This window comes from Macaca nemestrina, chromosome 8 (genome assembly GCF_043159975.1).
Source record: "Macaca nemestrina isolate mMacNem1 chromosome 8, mMacNem.hap1, whole genome shotgun sequence".
NCBI lineage: Eukaryota > Metazoa > Chordata > Mammalia > Primates > Cercopithecidae > Macaca > Macaca nemestrina.
Window position 1 is genome coordinate 24,366,835 of NC_092132.1, and position 10,632 is coordinate 24,377,466.

General features: G+C 38.0%; 1 long non-coding RNA gene across 1 annotated transcript; it reads left to right on the plus strand.

The window, feature by feature from the left end:
* The first annotated feature begins 930 nt into the window (after window positions 1-930).
* On the plus strand, window positions 931-9,548 carry LOC139355649 (uncharacterized). The gene is made up of 2 exons (XR_011606463.1): window positions 931-1,325; window positions 7,661-9,548. It is a non-coding gene; the product is annotated as an uncharacterized lncRNA (long non-coding RNA).
* The last annotated feature ends 1,084 nt before the right edge of the window (window positions 9,549-10,632 follow it).

Consider the following 10,632-nt stretch of genomic DNA (forward strand, 5'->3'; position numbering starts at 1 on the left):
GATACTGAATAAATGAACAGATGATCTGAGACTCTGACTGCATTTTAAATATCCTGTTGACAATTAGAAGGTAAAAAGTACCATTAGCGGACAGATTGCACAACAGATTGTACATGAGGCCAAACAGTTGATGCTTTTGTTTTCAGCTATATGAATCTTAAACAGGCAATTGAGCAAGGAGTTGCATTTGGCTAAGTCAAGTTACAGTTTGAGTCTGTCTTGCTTAAGTCTAGTTTTATAACTACACCTATTACCAATTCCAGCTAGAAATGCTTTGCTGATAATTATTTAGACAGGGCTTCTTCACCCAGAGAGCCTGCGGGCGTCCACACCAGGAAGCATAGCACAGCGACTTCAGAAGACACTGAGTTCCTAAAGGTTATGGTGAAGGGAACAAACACACACCTGGAAATAGGGACATCACAGGGTTCATGAAGGTGAGAGCACTGGGCCCATGTATTTATCAGGAATCCTTCAGTTTCAAGCAATGGAAATCTTTCTCAAAATGGAGGAAACAATGATTAGCTCCTGTAATTGGTATGTTCAATAAATGGGCATGGCTTCAGGAACCACCAGACCTAGAGACTCAAAAAATGTCTTTAAAACATTGCCTGTCTCTCCAACTCCTGCCTCAGCACTCTGTTCATTTGGCTGCGTTCTCAGGTTCTCATTTAGGGTCAGCAAAATTCCAGCAGCTTCAAACTTACATGCTACCTTCTTAGCAAAACTGATGGACAGTAAAGCCACTTTTCCAATAATTCATAAATCCTTGAATGTCCTCTGATTGGTGCAGCTTGTGTAACTTGTCCATCCCTGAGCCAATCACTGTGGCCAATCAAAATCATGTGTCTCTCTGATTGGTTAGAACTGGGACACGTAACTATGGTTGGAATCGAAAGATGGAATTTTCTCTGCCCAAATGATCTAGACCGAGACTGGAAGAGGACTGATTCCCTATATAAAATCTGAGGTTTCTTTTACAATGAGAAATGCTAAAGATAAGTAATAATCGTAAAGGGGATAGGAAAAACGTTAGCTGAAAATATGAGAAAGCATGTTGAATGTGACCTGGCCAGGACTGACCCTCGACTGAATCGGTTTGGGGGTGGAAACTGCGAGTGAAAGGAGGACATTAAATATGTTAGACCACAGAACAGTCACTAAGTGTTGCATCATGGAGTAAGTTTTGCCAAGTGGTAACTGGACGGTTCACTAGTTGAGCTGAGAAAAGACATCATTAATTCACTCACTCATTGTAGGTTATTGAATGAATACATAGATGTATGAAATGAATGAAAGAATAAACAAATGAAGAACTTTCTAAGGTAGGCATTATTTATCCCATTTTACAATTAAATAAAATGAAGCCCAGAGGCTGAATAGTAAAGTTCTCATAATGTCAGCAACCCATTATTTTAGCTTAAGGGCTCAACTTTTGGGTATCCATTCCTATTGTGCTCTAAAAATTAAGTACATTAAAATGAGACTTAGTATTGTGAATAAGTTTTAATCCTAAAATTTAAAACTGTGACAGAGACTTTCAAAATTAAAAGAGCTTAAATCTGAACTCTTTTACTAGCCAAGAGTCCTAAGGTAAGTTATTTAATCCCTTTTTGCCTCCACTTCTTCATTTGCAAAATAGTGATAAAAATACGTCCTTTATTAAAAATGTTAAATAAAATAACCTATGTGAGAAGTGCCTAAATGACATATTTACAATTAAATTTAAAATTTAACTAAAATTAAAATTTAACTAATTAAATTTATATGTTTTTAAAAAATAAAATAGAAACCAAGATCTATTCTTGAAAACAAAATGAAACATCAAAAAAAAAAAAAATCACACACACAACTTATTCTGTCTTTCCCCCAAGCACAATTCCAAATCACTCCCATGCTGTTACTTAAGTTAATATAATTATGTACAAGGAAAGAAAGAGGCATTTACTAAGCATATAATGCGTAAAAATATGGGCCCAGTTAACTCATTGGATCCTGAAAGCAATTTAGGTTTGGTTTTACACCATCTGCAACCTCTCAGACTTCAGAAGCTTTGAATCAGCACTGCACCACCTTGCCATATATTGGACACAAATATAAAAAGGAAAAGAAAAATCAAGCCATAACTCTGGACTCCATCCAGGAAACTTTATCTTGAGGTTAAAGTCTTATAAAACGTCTCTCTTCTGCAAAATAATAATCACATCCTTGCCTATGTCAAACCTCTACAGTCTCTTCGATGTTTTTGTGTTCTAATGGAAACTCCTTAACCCCAAGTCATGACCCCTCTAACCCTTGTGATGTTCTCCCCCCGTGGCCTCGAAAGTATGGCTTCCCTTTCTTCAGTTTAATCAAACGCTTTCATCCCTTCCCCTTTGATTTCTATCACCAATCAGTAGCCATAGATGTGTCTCATGAGTTCTTACTATCCAGCATATAAAACAGGACAAAGGAAAACTACCATAAAGGGAAATAGTGATAAACTGAACTTTACTAAAGTTAAGATCCAAAGATATCACTGAGTGAGTGAAAACGCTGTGAGAATATATTTACAATAAATAAATCTGACAAAGAACTTGTATTTAAATTTGTTTGTTTGATCTACTTTACATCAAAAATAAAGGACAATACAATTTTTTGTAAGTAGGTGAAAGACTTAAATAGACCGTTCACACAAAAAAAGGATACTTAGCTAAAAATAAGCACATGAAAAGTTGATCAACGCGATGTGGCATTGGAAAACTGCTCATTAAAACCACAGTGATAAAATATTTATATATCCATTAAAATGGCTAAAATTTAAAAAATAACAATTGAATGGATCAGTGTTAGAGAGTATGCAGAGAACTAGAACACTCTTATTTTGCTGGTGGTCCTGCAAATTGGTACAACTACTTCAGAAACTATTAGATACTATCTGCTAAAACTGAATAGATACGTAATCCTATGACCCAGCAATTCCTCTCCTGAGTACATTTCCAACAGAAATGCATATGTGTATAGATTTGTGCAAAAGAAATATTCAAGAATGCTTAAAACAGTATTATGGTGAATAACCAAAAATGAGAAATGATCCAAAAGTCCACAAACAGTGGAAAATAACATTGTGGTAATATATTCACACAATGGGATACAATACTGCAATGAAAGGCAGAAACAACTGCTCTATGCAATGGTATAAATGAATTTCAAAAACATGATGTTGAGCAAAAAACACAAATTCTATGATTCCTTTCATGTAAAATTCAGAAAGACAAAACTAGCCTAGGGTAACAGAAGACAGAATATGGTTATCTTTGGCACAGGTGGGAAGGGCTGAAGGAGGCAGGAATGATTTCTGTACTATTGACAATGTTCTCTATTTTTATCTTGATGGGGGTTATACAAATGTGTTCACTCTGTAAAGTTCATTAAGTTTTAAACTTAAGATTTGTTCCCTTTACCAAATGTAGTTGGTATATCAATTTAAAAATATACAAGGAAGTTCATATCCTTCTTCATATTTCTAATTAGAACTTCTGAATTCCATACAACCAAATCTGTGGCTTTAGAGTAAACTTGGAAATATGACTAGAATGCAACTATCCACACAGAACATTCCCAATCTCCATACCCACAAGGCTACCTTTTTCCATTTTTCAATTGAGCCTTCTCTGAGTGATGGTTTGTGGGTGCCATCATGGACAGAAATGAAAAGCAAGAGGTGAGTTCCTAAAACACTCATAAAACAGGAAACATGCATAGATTACTTACTAAATATTAAACAATGTGCTTTCAGTGCATTAATTAATTTAATCTTCACAATAAACTTTTGAAATACATACCATTATTATCCCTATTTTAGAGGTAAGAAAACTAAGGGCCAGAAATGTTTCATCTCTTGTCTAGGTTTCCACTGCCGACAAGTGGCTAGAGTCAAGATTTAAACCCAAATGTGTCAATTTACCATGTCAACTCCATGGACTACGATACTAAACACTAGCTTACCCTGCCCTCAATAAAACTGAGGATGTGGGAAATATATTCTCTTTCCTCTCTGCCCAAGGAAGAACTTTGTAGTAAGGAAATACGTGGAAAATCATGCAGACATTTCATTTTCAGAGTTCCTATTCTGGCCAGGAACACTTAGTCCTTTATCTGGGCATGCCCACTCTATGGAAAGCATTTTTCCATCATGGAATGGAAAGAGAGCATGCAGCCTTTAGAGTCTGAGAGATCTCAGAGCTCTTCCTCTTGTGTGCTCTTGGACAAATCCATTGCCCCATCTATCAAATGAAAATAGATCTTTTTCATAAAGTTATTCAGTGAATTAAAAAGGAAAATGTCTATTGTCTTAAACCGATGCATTTGGGAAGTCTTATAAACATAAGTTTAATTATATATATATATTTTTTAATTTATTTATTATTATTATACTTTAAGTTGTAGGGTACATGTGCATAACGTGCAGGTTTGTTACATATGTATACTTGTGCCATGTTGCTGTGCTGCACCCATCAACTCGTCATTTACATCAGGTATAACTCCCAATGCAATCCCTCCCCCCTCCCCCCTCCCCATGATAGGCCCAGTGTGTGATGTTCCCCTTCCTGAGTCCGAGTGATCTCATTGTTCAGTTCCCACCTATGAGTGAGAACATGCGGTGTTTGGTTTTCTGTTCTTGTGATAGTTTGCTAAGAATGATGGATTCCAGCTGCATCCAAGTCCCTACAAAGGACTCAAACTCATCCTTTTTTATGGCTGCATAGTATTCCATGGTGTATATGTGCCACATTTTCTTAATCCAATCTGTCACTGATGGACATTTGGGTTGATTCCAAGTCTTTGCTATTGTGAATAGTGCTGCAATAAACATACGTGTGCATGTGTCTTTATAGCAGCATAATTTATAATCCTTTGGGTATATACCCAGTCATGGGATGGCTGGGTCATATGGTACATCTAGTTCTAGATCCTTGAGGAATCGCCATACTGTTTTCCATAATGGTTGAACTAGTTTACAATCCCACCAACAGTGTAAAAGTGTTCCTATTTCTCCACATCCTCTCCAGCACCTGTTGTTTCCTGACTTTTTAATGATCGCCATTCTAACTGGTGTGAGATGGTATCTCATTGTGGTTTTGATTTGCATTTCTCTGATGGCCAGTGATGATGAGCATTTTTTCATGTGTCTGTTGGCTGTATGAATGTCTTCTTTTGAGAAATGTCTGTTCATATCCTTTGCCCACTTTTTGATGGGGTTGTTTGTTTTTTTCTTGTAAATTTGTTTGAGTTCTTTGTAGGTTCTGGATATTAGCCCTTTGTCAGATGAGTAGATTGCAAAAATTTTCTCCCATTCTGTAGGTTGCCTGTTCACTCTGATGGTAGTTTCTTTTGCTGTGCAGAAGCTCTTTAGTTTAATGAGATCCCATTTGTCAATTTTGGCTTTTGCTGCCGTTGCTTTTGGTGTTTTAGACATGAAGTCTTTGCCCATGCCTATGTCCTGAATGGTACTACCTAGGTTTTCCTCTAGGATTTTTATGGTATTAGGAAAAAACTGCTTTAAAGTTCATATGGAACCAAAAAAGAGCCCGCATCTCCAAGACAATCCTAAGTCAAAAGAACAAAGCTGGAGGCATCACGCTACCTGACTTCAAACTATACTACAAGGCTACAGTAACCAAAACAGCATGGTACTGGTACCAAAACAGAGATATAGACCAATGGAACAGAACAGAGTCCTCAGAAATAATACCACACATCTACAGCCATTTGATCTTTGACAAACCTGAGAGAAACAAGAAATGGGGAAAGGATTCCCTATTTAATCAATGGTGCTGGGAAAATTGGCTAGCCATAAGTAGAAAGCTGAAACTGGATCCTTTCCTTACTCCTTATACGAAAATTAATTCAAGATGGATTAGAGTTTAATTATATTTTATGTTATGTTATGTTATTTATTTATTTATGAGGTGGACTTTTGCTCTGTCACCCAGGCTGAAGTGCAATGGCACAATCTTGGCTCACTGTAACCTCTGCTTCCTGGGTTCAGGAAGTAATTTTTCCTGCCTCAACCTCCCAAGTAGCTGGGATTACAGATGCCTGCCACCACACCCAGTTAATTTTTGTATTTTTAGTAGAGAGGGGTTTCACCATGTTGGTCAGGCTGGTCTCAAACTCCTGAACTCAGTGATCCATCTGCCTCGGCCTCCCAAAGTGCTGGGATTACAGGTGTGAGCCACTGCACCTAGCCTATTTTATGTTTTAGAGATAGTATCTGATCTCTGTCACCCAGGCTGGAGTGCAATGGCATGATCATAGCTCACTGTAACCTCAAATTCCTGGGCTCGAGCAGTCCTCCAACCTCAGCCTCCCGAGCAGCTAGGACTACAGGTATATGACACCACACCAAGCTAATTTTCTTACTTTTTGTAGAGACTGGGTCTTGCTCTGTTGCCCATGCTGGTCTTGAACTCCTGGCCTCAAGCAATCCTCCCATCTTGGCCTCCCAAAGTGCTGAGATTACACGTGTGAGCCACTGCACTGGGCCATGCTTTTGTTTTTTAACCACAGGGGAGCATAACCTCTGTGGTCTGATATACATTCCTTTGAGATGTCTCTGAATCCTCACAATAGTCCTGGGATGTATTTCAGAGAGGTGATTAACTTAAAGTTAACAGTGTTTAAATTAAAGTTTCTCAAACCCTTATCCACTGCACAAAACTGCTCTAAATTCCTTTTCTCATTCCTCCTTATGTGACCTGGCCTAAACCATTTGGAAGAACACTCAAGTACTTGTTTCCTTTGAAATTTAGAATGCATACTAAATTTAAAAGGAGAAAGCAGCTAAATGTCTGCTTCCTTCCTTCTGGATCTCGTCCTGACCCTTCTCCATAATTCATAGCTAAATAATTACAGTTATTACTTAAGCATCACCTTCTTGGTGACACGTCTAAATATGCAATCATTTTTGGCCAAAACCTTTCTGCTCCTTTTATTACCTTCTTCACAATTTGCCATCATTATCCACTCAATTTTACAAATTGGTAACCTCAGAGTCAACTATGGTTCTTCACTTCCCTTCAGCCCATAAAGTCACTGTTTCAAGATAGATTCTGAGTTTAGCCTACTGTCTCAAAACCTTCCTACTTCAGGTAGTTCTTGTCATCTGGATTTTTAGCCATTTAGTTGTGTGTGGCATCTTTTCACCTAGTCCCTCTGTTTCCTTCCCTCCTCTCTCATCTCCACTACCTTTAAAAGAAACTCCAAACTTCTTAAATGGCCAATAAGGCCTGGCACTCTCTAGACCTACCTTTCTAAGTGCCTCTAGCACACATATCTCTTCACATCCTATACTTCTGCTGCTGTGACATTATCTCCATTCATTTCGTGATTCTTTGTGCAAGCTAGGGTTTTTGTTGTTATTGTTCTCCTCCCAACCCTACCCATCTGACAATCTCCTATACATCCTCCAAAATGCTGTTAAATGTAACTTCCTATGAGAAAGCTTTTTTACCCATTCCCTGCAGCCCAACTGGTTCATTTCTACTGAGTTCCCACAGCACTTAAGATATTAAATTGTGTTATCTATTGCTAACAAAATTAAATCAAATTGCTGATTTCTGATGCTGCCACTTCTCAAGAGTAAAAGTTGCCTCATCTTTTTTCTGTGTATTCCCAGCGCTCAGCACTATACCTGGCATATACAGCTGTTGTGGGGATTAGAAAAGATATTAGAAAGGAAAGAAGACACAAAATGAATGAATGAATGAAGTGTTTACAAACCCAAGTCAAAGTATTGCATTTGAAGGGATAAGCTACATACAAGTGTAAAAGCTGCAAAGGAGAATGAGAATCTGATCTGGAGAAAGAACATTGAACTGAGATTCCATATACCTGGGATATTACTCCATCCATGACACTCACTAGCCACGAGGCTATAAAGGTGTAATTTTACCTGTCAGCACTTTTAGACTTAATGATCTGTGACAACAGCTCTTACTCTAAGATACTATAAACCTTGACAGAAAACAAAAGCTAACCAGTAACCTAAGTCTTTCTCTGTGTATTGAAGGAGTTAATTCAGATACTAAAGAAGTTTTATTATATACATATCTCTTTCCTAACTGAGGCTGGGAGGAACTAGCCCCAGTAATTCTAAGCAACAGTTTTAAAGACATAAGAAAAAAGAATATTGGCTCAGAAACAAAATACAAAGGACACTGGTTGTGAAACAAACCACATGAAGTAAGAGGAAATGCTTTTTTTATGAGAAGATCCAAGCCAACCTCCTCAAGAAGAAAAAAAAAAAAAAAACTATCATTATATCCAGACAAATTAAAAGTCCATTCCAATGCAAAGCAGTTTCATTTAAGGCAAGTCAAATAGTGCAAAGGTCTTGCTGAGTTGGACCTAGAAGCTCCACACTTAAAACAGAGAGGCATTTTAACTTCATGTATGGTTTTACTCTTGCCAGTTACCAATTTTTTGTTAATTGCCTTTGGTTGTCCTTCTTGCCCAATGTTGGAAGATTTTCTTGGAATGGAAGAACAGTGATGCTGGATGTAAGAACGTTGTCTGTGCTGTCCATGTTAGGGAGAGCCAGGAACAATACAAGTCAAATTTCATGTGAATGTAGGAACCACCGTCATGCTGGCTTCACCAAGACCAGAATGTAATCTGGGGAATACACATTTCGCTTGGCAACATCTCTTGTAACCAAGTAAACTGTTTGTATCTTTAGTGGCCCAAGTTTGTTAACTCATACTCTATTATCCACTGTTAGCATGACTCAGTTATACCCCACGCCCTTTTTCTGTGTGATTTTCAAATCCTGCAAACCAGTATGTTGTCTCATATCTCTGGATCAGATATTTTCGAGAGAGTATTAAAACACACCACTGTTGTGTAAATCAGAGCATTTATACAAGGCTACCAAGTAGGTTGCTGGCCAGCCTACAGATTGCTCACACTTAATTAGGGCTCCACCCTGGTTCTATCATCTTTGGCCAGAGTAGAATGGTCAAATGAATCAACATTGATATTTACAAAAGAAAGCCCTTGGAAGAATATTTTGGGTGAGGCCGGCACTTGGAGATTAGGCCTGTCCGAGGCAGAATCACAAGGCCCATTATGATAATTGGGGTAGCTTTCCTTATATTTAAACTGGAAGAAGCCACAGCACCTCCAGATACCTCTGAACGTATCTTCAGTATCAGCAGCCACTTGAATGACCCACTTAGTTGTATTGACAACATAAGGCCACTTTACAACGAACTTTCTGCATCAGTCAGCTGTGTTGCTTAGATTTCTGTTATTAGTTAGCTAAGTTATGCTGTAGTAACAATGGTCCCCACAATCTTAGTGGCTTACAAAGGGTTACTGCTCTCTCATGTGTGTCCACTGTAATGGATTTTGGTTCTGCTCCACATTGTCTCTACCTTGGGACCCACGCTGGCTAAAAGGTCTCTGTCTCTGAAGGGTGACTACACATCTCAAGTTTATCCAACACAGTGCTAGTTGATGCCCATTGTTGCAGAGCAATTATTAATAAATAGCATATCTTTTCACTCTCAGTAGTGTAATCTCTTGTTTTTAAACATTCCTAGTTTAGACGATAAATCGTATGTCATCTTTTCTGTGAGACATTAATGATTTCATGGCAAAGAAGAAAGATACGGCAAAAACACAAACTGGCTGTTAAAAGTCTCTGCTCAGAAATGACTCGAATCACTTCTGGCCCCATTTCATTGGCTAAACTAAGTCAAGTATGTACTTCTGAGTCCAGTGGAGTAAGAAAGGATAATTGCTCCACGGAGGGGCAGCAAATATTCTGAACCAAATACAACCTACTACACCGAATGAAAGCAAACTTAAAGAGAAAATAAAGTGATGTAAGTGGTTTGCCCAAAGTGTGTATGCAAAATAGGTGAAGAGGTAGAGTTAGAGATACTGTAATTCAGGGGCTTTATACAATGTTATTCAGTCTTGTCCAAGGCTCTCAATTTATTAAATGCAAAAAAAAAACCCTGAATCCTAAGGAGGGGAAGTAACTTGCCCAAGGTTTTAAAAGTCCATGGACCTGCTAATATGGGAGTTTCAGAGTCTGATGGAAGGAAAAGAAGTTAAGTGATAGCGTAATCCTATATGTCTAAATATGAAGCAATCCCAAGTTACTCAATTTGCATGGCATTAAGATAGTTGTTAAAAATGGTGTGGTACACACACAGTAAATGAGAGAACGTCCAATAACATGAGAAACGTCGTTAGAACTTGAACATAATGCAACATATGGGTTATTCTTTTATGAAAAATAATTTCAGAGAAAGTCCTCAGCTTATATTCAGACATGTATGGTATATGAGTCTTATCTCCTACTTGGCACTAGGTAACCTGATGACCTCCCTGTGCTTCAGGGCCCAGCTGCTGTGGTTCTCAACCCTGATGCCTGGTTGCCATCCCCAAAGATTCTGATCCAGTTTTTGGGAGAAGAGGTGTAGGGAATCAGTATTATGTAAAAAGCTCCCAGGTTATTCTAATTTATATCCAGGATTGAAAACCACTAATGTAGGATTTTTTATAGTAGCCCACAGACCATAATAAGAGACCTTATTTTTGGTCTAGTCACTCTTACAAGGAGATTCAAATGTCACT